Source organism: Triticum dicoccoides, chromosome 4B (assembly GCF_002162155.2).
Source record: "Triticum dicoccoides isolate Atlit2015 ecotype Zavitan chromosome 4B, WEW_v2.0, whole genome shotgun sequence".
NCBI lineage: Eukaryota > Viridiplantae > Streptophyta > Magnoliopsida > Poales > Poaceae > Triticum > Triticum dicoccoides.
The window spans coordinates 10,150,090-10,161,132 of NC_041387.1; positions in this window are offsets into that span (position 1 = coordinate 10,150,090).

Sequence of the window (11,043 nt, forward strand, 5' to 3'; positions counted from 1 at the left end):
GAGAGGTTGAGGAAGACTCCATCCAGCAGCAGCACAACGGCGTGGTGGTGATGGAGGAGCGTGGTAGTCCAATAGGGCTTCGCCAAGCACCGCGAGATATGAGGAGAAAGAGAGGTAGGGCTGCGCCAACAGGAGAAGAAACTCATGTGTTGGCAGCCCCAAAACCCTCAAGTATATATAGGGGAGAGGGAGGGGGTGCGCCCCCTCTAGGGTTTCCACCCCAAGGGGTGCGGCTTCCCCCAATCCCATCTAAGGGTGGCGCCCAAGGGGGGAGAGGGGGGAAACTTGCCCCCCAAGTTAGGTGGAAGCACCCCTCCCCAAACCCTAGGCGCCTTGGGCCCTTGTGGGGGGCGCACCAGCCCACCTGACGCTGGTCCCCTCCCATGCTTGGCCCATGCAGCCCTCCGGGGCCGGTGGCCCCACTTGGTGGACCCCCGGGACCCTCCCGGTGGTCCCGGTACGTTACCGATAAAACCCGAAACTTTTCCGGTGACCAAAACAGGACTTCCCATATATAAATCTTTACCTCCGGACCATTCCGGAACTCCTCGTGACGTCCGGGATCTCATCCGGGACTCCGAACACCATTCGGTAACCACATACAAACTTCCTTTATAACCCTAGCATCATCGAACCTTAAGTGTGTAGACCCTATGGGTTCGGGAACCATGCAGACATGACCGAGACGTTCTCCGGTCAATAACCAACAGCGGGATCTGGATACCCATGTTGGCTCCCACATGTTCCACGATGATCTCATCGGATGAACCACGATGTCAAGGACTCCATTGATCCCGCATACAATTCCCTTTGTCTAACGGTATTGTACTTGCCCGAGATTCGATCGTCGGTATACCGATACCTTGTTCAATCTCGTTACCGGAAAGTCTCTTTACTCGTTCCGTAACACATCATCCTGTGATCAACCCCTTGGTCACATTGTGCACATTATGATGATGTCCTACCGAGTGGGCCCAGAGATACCTCTCCGTTTACACGGAGTGACAAATCCCAGTCTTGATTCGTGTCAACCCAACAGACACTTTCGGAGATACCTGTAGTGCACCTTTATAGCCACCCAGTTACGTTGTGACTTTTGGGACACCCAAAGCATTCCTACGGTATCCGGGAGTTGCACAATCTCATGGTCTAAGGAAATGATACTTGACATTAGAAAAGCTTTAGCATACGAACTACACGATCTTTGTGCTAGGCTTAGGATTGGGTCTTGTCCATCACATCATTCTCCTAATGATGTGATCTAGGGATGGCAATGGGGACAATCCCCTATGGGGATACCTACAACATCCCCATCCCCATCTATTCCCTATCATCCCATCCCCATCCCCGTTTACATGTCTGGGGTTGAAATTTCCCCATACCCATGCCCCACTGGGGAACGGGGCCCCATTAGGGTCCCCATCCCCATAAACAAATACTCATATACATAATATGACACCCTATAATCAACATAAATAAATGGTGTTGTCCTTGTCCTGCTAATGCCTATCTAGGTCGTACTTACTTCTTGGTCATGGTGGCAGTTGAGGTGAGGATGTGAGATAGGTTTAAGGTTTTTTCAAAGCTTTTTTTTGTTTTGCAAGTTTTTTGTGAATATTTTAAGGTTGACCGTTGTGTCACAGTTACTAACCGGGTCCCCGATGGGTATTGGGTATGGGGAATAGGATATCGTCCCCATCCCCGTTGTACCCTATGGGGAATAAATTAGTTTTGTAAATATCCCCATGGGGATGTTTTTCGCCCATCCCCACCCCCTAATAGATGAAATCCCCATGGGTTTGGCAGGTATGGGGCCCCATTGCCATCCTTAATGTGATCCCATTATCAATGACATCCAATGTCCACGGTCAGGAAACCGTAACCATCTATTGATCAACGAGCTAGTCAACTAGAGGCTTACTAGGGACATGGTGTTGTCTATGTATCCACACATGTATCTGAGTTTCCTATCAATACAATTATAGCATGGATAATAAACGATTATCATGGACAAGGAAATATAACAATAACTAATTTATTATTGTCTCTAGGGTATATTTCCAACAGTCTCCCACTTGCACTAGAGTCAATAATCTAGTTCACATCGCCATGTGATTAACACTCATAGGTCACATCGCCATGTGACCAACATCCAAAGAGTTTACTAGTGTCACTAAACTAGTTCACATCATCATGTGATTAAGACTCAATGAGTTCTGGGGTTTGATCATGTTTTGCTTGTGAGAGAAGTTTTAGTCAACGGGTCTGCAACATTCAGATCCGTATGTACTACACAAATCTCTAGGTCATATTTTAAATGCTGCTTCCACGCTCCACTTGGAGCTTGTCCAAATGGTTGCTCCACTATACGTATCCGGTTTGCTACTCAGAGTCATTCGGATAGGTGTTAAAGCTTGCATCGTCGTAACCCTTTACGCCGAACTCTTTATCACCTCCATAATCGAGAAACAAATCCTTATTCCTCTAACGATAATTTTGACCGCTATCTGGTGATCCACTCCTTGATCACCTTTGTACCCTCTTGCCGGACATGTGGCAAGGCACACATCAGGTGCGGTACTTAGCATAGCATACTGTAGAGCCTACGTCTAAAGCATAGGGGACGACCTTCATCCTTTCTTTCTTTTCTGCCGTGGTCGAGCTTTAAGTCTTAACTTCATACCTTACAACTCAAGCAAGAACTCCTTCTTTGACTGATCCATCTTGAACACCTTCAAGATCATGTCAAGGTATGTGCTCATTTGAGAGTACCATTAAGCGTTTTTGATCTATCCTTATAGATCTTGATGCTTAATGTTCAAGTAGCTTAATCCAGGTTTTCTATTGAAAAACACTTTTCAAATAACCCTATATGCTTTCCAGAAATTCTACATCATTTCTGATCAACAATATGTCAACAACATATACTCATCAGAAATTCTATAGTGCTCCCACTCACTTCTTTGGAAATACAAGTTTCTCATAAACTTTGTATAAACCCAAAATCTTTGATCATCTTATCAAAGTGTTTATTCCAACTCCGAGATGCTTACTCCAGTCCATGGAAGGATCGCTAGAGCTAGCATACCTTTTAGCATCCTTAGGATCGACAAAACCTTTCTGATTGTATCACATACAACCTTTCCTTACGAAAACTGGTAAGGAAACTCGTTTTGACATCCATATGCCAGATTTCATAAATGTAGCTAATGCTAACATGATTCCGACGGACTTAAGCATCGCTACGGATGAGAAAATCTCATTGTAGTCAACTCCTTGAACTTGTGAAAAACTCTTCGCCACAAGTCGAGCTTCATAGACGGTGACATCACCATCCACGTCCGCCTTCTTCTTAAAGATCCATTTATCTCAATGGCTTGCCGATCATTGGGCAAGTCCACCAAAGTCCATGCTTTGTTCTGATACATGGATCCTATCTCGGATTTCATGGCTTCTAACCATTTGTCGGAATTTGGGCCCACCATCGCTTCTCCATAACTCGTAGGTTCATTGTTGTCTAGCAACATAACCTTCAAGACAGGATTACTGTACCACTCTGAAGTAGTACGCGTCCTCGTCGTCCTACGAGGTTCGGCAGTGACTTGATCTGAAGCTTCATGATCACTATCATAAGCTTCCACTTCAATTGGTGTAGGTGCCACAGGAACAACTTCCTGTGCCCTGCTACACACTGGTTGAAGTGATGGTTCAATAACCTCATCAAGTCTCCACCATCCTCCCACTCAATTCTTTCGAGAGAAACTTTTCCTCGACAAAGGACCCGTTTCTAGAAACAACCCCTATTGCTTTCGGATCTGAATTAGGAGGTATACCCAACTGTTTTTGGGTGTCCTATGAAGATGCATTTTATCCGTTTTGGGTTCGAGCTTATCAACCCGAAACCTTTTCACATAAGCGTCGCAGCCCCAAACTTTTAAGAAACGACAACTTAGGTTTCTCCAAACCATAGTTCAAACGGTGTCATCTCAACGGAATTACGTGGTACCCTATTAAAGTGAGTGCGGTTGTCTCTAATGCCTAACCCATGAACGATAGTGGTAATTCGATAAGAGACATCATGGTACGCACCATATCCAATAGGGTGCAACTATGATGTTCGGACACACCATCACACTATGGTGTTCCAGGCGGTATTAATTGTGAAACAATTTCCACAATGTCTTAATTGCGTGCCAAAGCTCGTAACTCAGATACTCATCTCTATGATCATATCATAGACATTTTATCCTCTTGTCACGATGATCTTCAACTTCACTCTGAAATCACTTGAACCATTCAATAATTCAGACTTGTGTTTCATCAAGTAAATATACTCAGTATCCACTCAAATCATCCATGAAGTAAGAACATACGATATCCACTGCATGCCTTAGCACTTATTGGACTGCACATATCAAAATGTGTTACTTCCAACAAGTTGCTATCTTGTTCCATCTCACTGAAAATGAGGCTTTTCAGTCATCTTGCCCATGTGGTATGATTTGCATATCTCAAGTGATTCAAAATCAAGTGAGTCCAAACGATCCATCTGCATGGAGTTTCTTCATGCGTATACACCAATAGACATGGTTCACATGTCTCAAACTTTTCAAAAACGAGTGAGTCCAAAGATCCATCAACATTGAGCTTCTTCATGCATTTTATACCAATATGACTTACATGGCAGTGCCACAAGTAAGTGGTACTATCATTACTATCTTATATCTTTTAGCATGAAAATGTGTATCACTACGATCGAGATTCAATAAACCATTCCTTTAGGTGCAAGACCATTGAAGGTATTATTCAAATAAATAGAGTAACCATTATTCTCCTTAAATGAATAACCGTATTGCGATAGACATAATCCAATCATGTCTATGCTCAACGCAAACTCCAAATGACAATTATTCAGGTTTAATACTAATCTTGATGGTAGAGGGAGCGTGCGATGTTTGATCACATCAAACTTGGAAACACTTCCAACACATATCGTCAGCTCACCTTCAGCTAGTCTCTGTTTATTCCGTAGCTCTTTTATTTCGAGTTACTAACACTTAGCAACCGAACCGGTATCTTAATACCCTGGTGCTACTAGGAGTACTAGTAAAGTACACATTAACATAATGTATATCCAATATACTTCTATCGACCTTGCCAGCCTTCTCATCTACCAAGTATCTAGGGTAATTCTGCTCCAGTGATTGTTCCCCTTATCACAGAAGCACTTAGTCTCGGGTTTGGGTTTAACTTTGGGTTTCTTCACTAGAGCAGCAGCTAATTTGCCGTTTCATGAAGTATCCCTTCTTGCCCTTGCCCTTCTTGAAACTAGTGGTTTTACCAACCATCAACAATTGATGCTCCTTCTTGATTTCTACTTTCGCGGTGTCAAACATCGCGAATACCTCAAGGATCATCATATCTATCCCTGATATGTTATAGCTCATCACGAAGCTCTAGCAGCTTGGTGGCAATGACTTTGGAGAAACATCACTATCTCTAGAAGATCAACTCCCACTCGATTCAAGTGATTGTCGCACTCAGACAATCTGAGCACAAGCTCAACGATTGAGCTTTTCTCCCTTAGTTTGCAGGCTAAGAAAATCGTCGGAGGTCTCATACCTCTTGACGTGGGCATGAGCCTGAAATCCCAATTTCATCCCTCGAAACATCTCATATGTTCCGCGATGTTTCGAAAACGTCTTTGGTGCCTTAACTCTAAACCGTTTAACTGAACTATCACGTAGTTATCAAAATGTGTATGTCCGATGTTCGCAACATCCACAGACGACGTTTGGGGTTCAGCACACTGAGCGGTGCATTAAGGACATAAGCTTTCTATTGTCCGCATAATCGCTACTGTCAACTTTCAACTATATTTTCTCTAGGAACATATCTAAACAGTGGAACTAAAGCGCGAGCTTACGACATAATTTGCAAAGATCTTTTGACTATGTTCAGGACAATTAAGTTCATCTTATGAACTCTCACTCAGATAGACATCCCTCTAGTCATCTAAGTGATTACATGATCCGAGTCAACTAGGCCGTGTCCGATCATCACGTGAGACGGACTAGTCATCATCGGTGAACATCTTCATGTTGATCGTATCTACTATACGACTCATGCTCGACCTTTCGGTCTCTTGTGTTCCGAGGCCATGTCTGTACATGCTAGGCTCGTCAAGTCAACCTAAGTGTTTCGCGTGTGTAAATCTGGCTTACACCCGTTGTATGTGAACGTAAGAATCTATCACACCCGATCATCACGTGGTGCTTCGAAACGACGAACTTTCACAACGGTGCATAGTTAGGGGGAACACTTTCTTGAAATTTTAATGAGGGATCATCTTATTTACTACCGTCGTTCTAAGCAAATAAGATGCATAAACATGATAAACATCACATGCAATCAAATAGTGACATGATATGGCCAATATCATTTTGCTCCTTTTGATCTCCATCTTTGGGGCTCCATGATCATCATCGTCACCGGCATGACACCATGATCTCCATCATCATGACCTCCATCATCGTGTCTCCATGAAGTTGTCTCACCAACTTATTACTTCTACTAATATGGCTACCGGTTAGTAATAAAGTAAAGTAATTACATGGCGTTGTTCAATGACACGCAGGTCATACATAAATTAAGACAACTCCTATGGCTCCTGCCGGTTGTCATACTCATCGACATGCAAGTCGTGATTCCTATTACAAGAACATGATCAATCTCATACATCACATATCATGCATCACATTCTTCTTGGCCATATCACATCATATAGCATACCTTGCAAAAACACGTTAGACGTCCTCTAATTGTTGTTTGCATGTTTTACGTGGCTGCTATGGGTTTCTAGCAAGAACGTTTCTTACCTACAAAAAAACCACAACATGATATGCCAATTGCTATTTACCCTTCATAAGGACCCTTTTCATCGAATCCGTTCCGACTAAAGTGGGAGAGACTGGCACCCGCTAGCCACTTTATGCACCAAGTGCATGTTAGTCGGTGGAACCTGTCTCACGTAAGAGTACGTGTAAGGTCGGTCCGGGCCGCTTCATCCCACAATACCATCGAAACAAGATTGGACTAGTAACGGTAAGCATATTGAACAAAATCAACGCCCACAACTACTTTGTGTTCTACTCGTGCAAAGAATCTACGCAATAGACCTAGCTCATGATGCCACTGTTGGGGAAAATAGCAGAAATTCAAAATTTTCCTACGTGTCACCAAGATCTATCTATGGAGAAACCAGCAACGAGGGGAAGGAGAGTGCATCTACATACCCTTGTAGATCGCTAAGCGGAAGCGTTCAAGAGAACGGGGTTGAAGGAGTCGTACTCGTCGTGATCCAAATCACCGGAGATCCTAGTGCCGAACGGACGGCACCTCCGCGTTCAACACACGTACAACCCGGTGACGTCTCCCATGCCTTGATCCAGCAAGGTGAGAGGGAGAGGTTGAGGAAGACTCCATCCAGCAGCAGCACAATGGCGTGGTGGTGATGGAGGAGCGTGGTAGTCCAGCAGAGCTTTGCCAAGCACCGCGAGATATGAGGAGAAAGAGAGGAAGGGCTGCGCCAACAGGAGAAGAAACTCATGTGTTGGCAGCCCCAAAACCCTCAAGTATATATAGGGGAGAGGGAGGGGGTGCACCCCCTCTAAGGTTTCCACCCCAAGGGGTGCGGCTGCCCCCAATCCCATCTAAGGGTGGCGGCCAAGGGGGAGAGGGGGGAAACTTGCCCCCCAAGTTAGGTGGAAGCACCCCCTCCCAAAACCCTAGGCGCCTTGGGCCCTTGTGGGGGGGGGGCGCACCAGCCCACCTGAGGCTGGTCCCCTCCCACACTTGGCCCATGCAGCACTTCGGGGCCGGTGGCCCCACTTGGTGGACCCCCGGGATCCTCCCGGTGGTCCCGGTACGTTATCGATAAAACCTGAAACTTTTCCGGTGACCAAAACAGGACTTCCCATATATAAATCTTTACCTCCGGACCATTCTGGAACTCCTCGTGACATCCGGGATCTCATCCAGGACTCCGAACAACATTCGGTAACCACATACAAACTTCCTTCATAACCCTAGCGTCATCGAACCTTAAGTGTGTAGACCCTACGGGTTTGGGAACCATGCAGACATGACCGAGACGTTCTCCGGTCAATAACCAACAGCGGGATCTGGATACCCATGTTGGCTCCCACATGTTCCATGATGATCTCATCGGATGAACCACGATGTCAAGGACTCCATTGATCCCGCATACAATTCCCTTTGTCTAACGTTATTGTACTTGCCCGAGATTCGATCGTCGGTATACCGATACCTTTTTCAATCTCGTTACCGGAAAGTCTCTTTACTCGTTCCGTAACACATCATCCCGTGATCAACCCCTTGGTCACATTGTGCACATTATGATGATGTCCTACCGAGTGGGCCCAGAGATACCTCTCCGTTTACACGGAGTGACAAATCCCAGTCTCTATTCCTGCCAACCCAACAGACACTTTCGGAGATACCTGTAGTGCACCTTTATAGTCACCCAGTTACGTTGTGACATTTGGTACACCCAAAGCATTCCTATGGTATCCGGGAGTTGCACAATCTCATGGTCTAAGGAAATGATACTTGACATTAGAAAAGCTTTAGCATACAAACTACACGATCTTTATGCTAGGCTTAGGATTGGGTCTTGTCCATCACATCATTCTCCTAATGATGTGATCCCGTTATCAATGACATCCAATGTTCATGGTCAGGAAACCGTAACCATCTATTGATCAACGAGCTAGTCAACTAGAGGATTACTAGGGACATGGTGTTGTCTATGTATCCACACATGTATCTGAGTTTCCTATCAATACAATTATAGCATGGATAATAAACGATTATCATGAACAAGGAAATATAATAATAACTAATTTATTATTGTCTCTAGGGCATATTTCCAACAAAACTTAGGTGTCATACCTGACTCCTTACCATCATCGGAACCCCAATCTTCAGAGTTGTGTTTAATTCTTTCCAATAAATCCCACTTGAATTCAATAGTCTTCAGCATATAAGAACCAGCACGGGAAGTATCAAGCATGGTGTGATCATTGAGAGAAAGTCGAGCATTTTTTTTGAATAATCATTTCTCTTGAGAGCTCATGATTGGGGCATGAATATAACATTGACTTAAGCCTCCCCCAAGCTTGAGCGATGCTTTCTCCTTCGTGAGGCCAGAAATTATATATGTAATTACGATCACGATGAACAAGATGCATAGGATAGAACTTCTGGTGAAATTCCAATTTCAATCACTTATAGTTCCAAGATCCCGTATCATCACATAGCCTATACCATGTAAATGCATCTCCCTTAAAAGATAAAGGGAAGACCTATCTCTTAACAACATCATCGGCAATACCTGCAAGCTTAAATAATCCACAAACTTCATCCACATAGATAAGGTGTAAATCGGGATGCAATGTTCCATCTCCTGCAAAAGGATTAGCTAGCAGTTTCTCTATCATACCCGAAGGAATCTCAAAGTAAACATTTTCAGTAGGTTCAGTAGGTTGAGGAGGAACTCTTTGCTCTACTGGTCAGGGCGAAGGTGCCCCAAATAAGCCCCTCAAAGGATTAGTTTCCATAGTAACAAGTGACAGGAAATTTCAGCACACTATATAAATGTTTCCTTACCAAGTTCCACTCACCAAAGGCGCTTCACTCCCCGGCAACGGTGCCAGAAAAGAGTCTTGATGACCAACAAGTATAGGGGATCTATCGTAGTCCTTTAGATAAGTAAGAGTGTCAAACCCAACGAGGAGCAGAAGGAAATGACAAGCGGTTTTCAGTAAGGTATTCTCTGCAAGCACTGAAATTGTAGATAACAGATAGTTTTGTGATAAGATAATTTGTAAAGGGTAACAAGCAATGAAAGTAAATAAGGTGCAGAAAGGTGGCCCAATCCTTTTTGTAGCAAAGGACAAGCCTGGACAATTTCTTATAATGAGAAAAGCGCTCCCGAGGACACATGGGAATTATCGTCAAGCTAGTTTTCATCACGCTCATATGATTCGCGTTCGTTACTTTGATAATTTGATATGTGGGTGGACCGGTGCTTGGGTACTACCCTTTCTTGGACAAGCATCCCACTTATGATTAACCCCTATTGCAAGCATCTGCAACTACAAAATAAGTATTAAGGTAAACCTAACCATAGCATGAAACTAGTGGATCCAAATCAGCCCCTTACGAAGCAACGCATAAACTAGGGTTTAAGCTTCTGTCACTCTAGCAACCCATCATCTACTTATTACTTCCCAATGCCTTCCTCTAGGCCCAAATAATGGTGAAGTGTCATGTAGTCGACGTTCACATAACACCACTAGAGGAGAGACAACATACATCTCATCAAAATATCGAACGAATACCAAATTCACATGACTACTAATAGCAAGACTTCACCCATGTCCTCAGGAACAAATGTAACTACTCACAAAGCATATTCATGTTCATGATCAGAGGAGTATTAATATGCATTAAGGATCTGAACATATGATCTTCCACCAAGTAAACCAATTAGCATCAACTACAAGGAGTAATCAACACTACTAGCAACCCACAAGTACCAATTTGTGGTTTTGATACAAGATTGGATACAAGAGATGAACTAGGGTTTTGAGAGGAGATGGTGCTGGTGAAGATGTTGATGGAGATTGACCCCCTCCCGATGAGAGGATCATTGGTGATGATTTCCCCCTCCCGGAGGGAAGTTTCCCCGGCAGAACAGCTCCAGCGAAGCCCTAGATTGGTTCCGCCTCGTGGCGGCGGAGTTTCATCCCGTAAGCTTGCTTATGATTTTTTAAGGGTAAAAGCCTTCATATAGTAGAAGATGGACATCGGAGGGCCACTAGGGGGCTCACGAGACAAGGGGCGCACCCAGTAGGGGGGCGCGCCCCCACCCTTGTGGCCTGGGTGTGGGCCCCCTCTGGTACTTTCTTTGCTCAATAGTTCTTATTAATTCCAAAAATAACTTCCATGGAGTTTCAG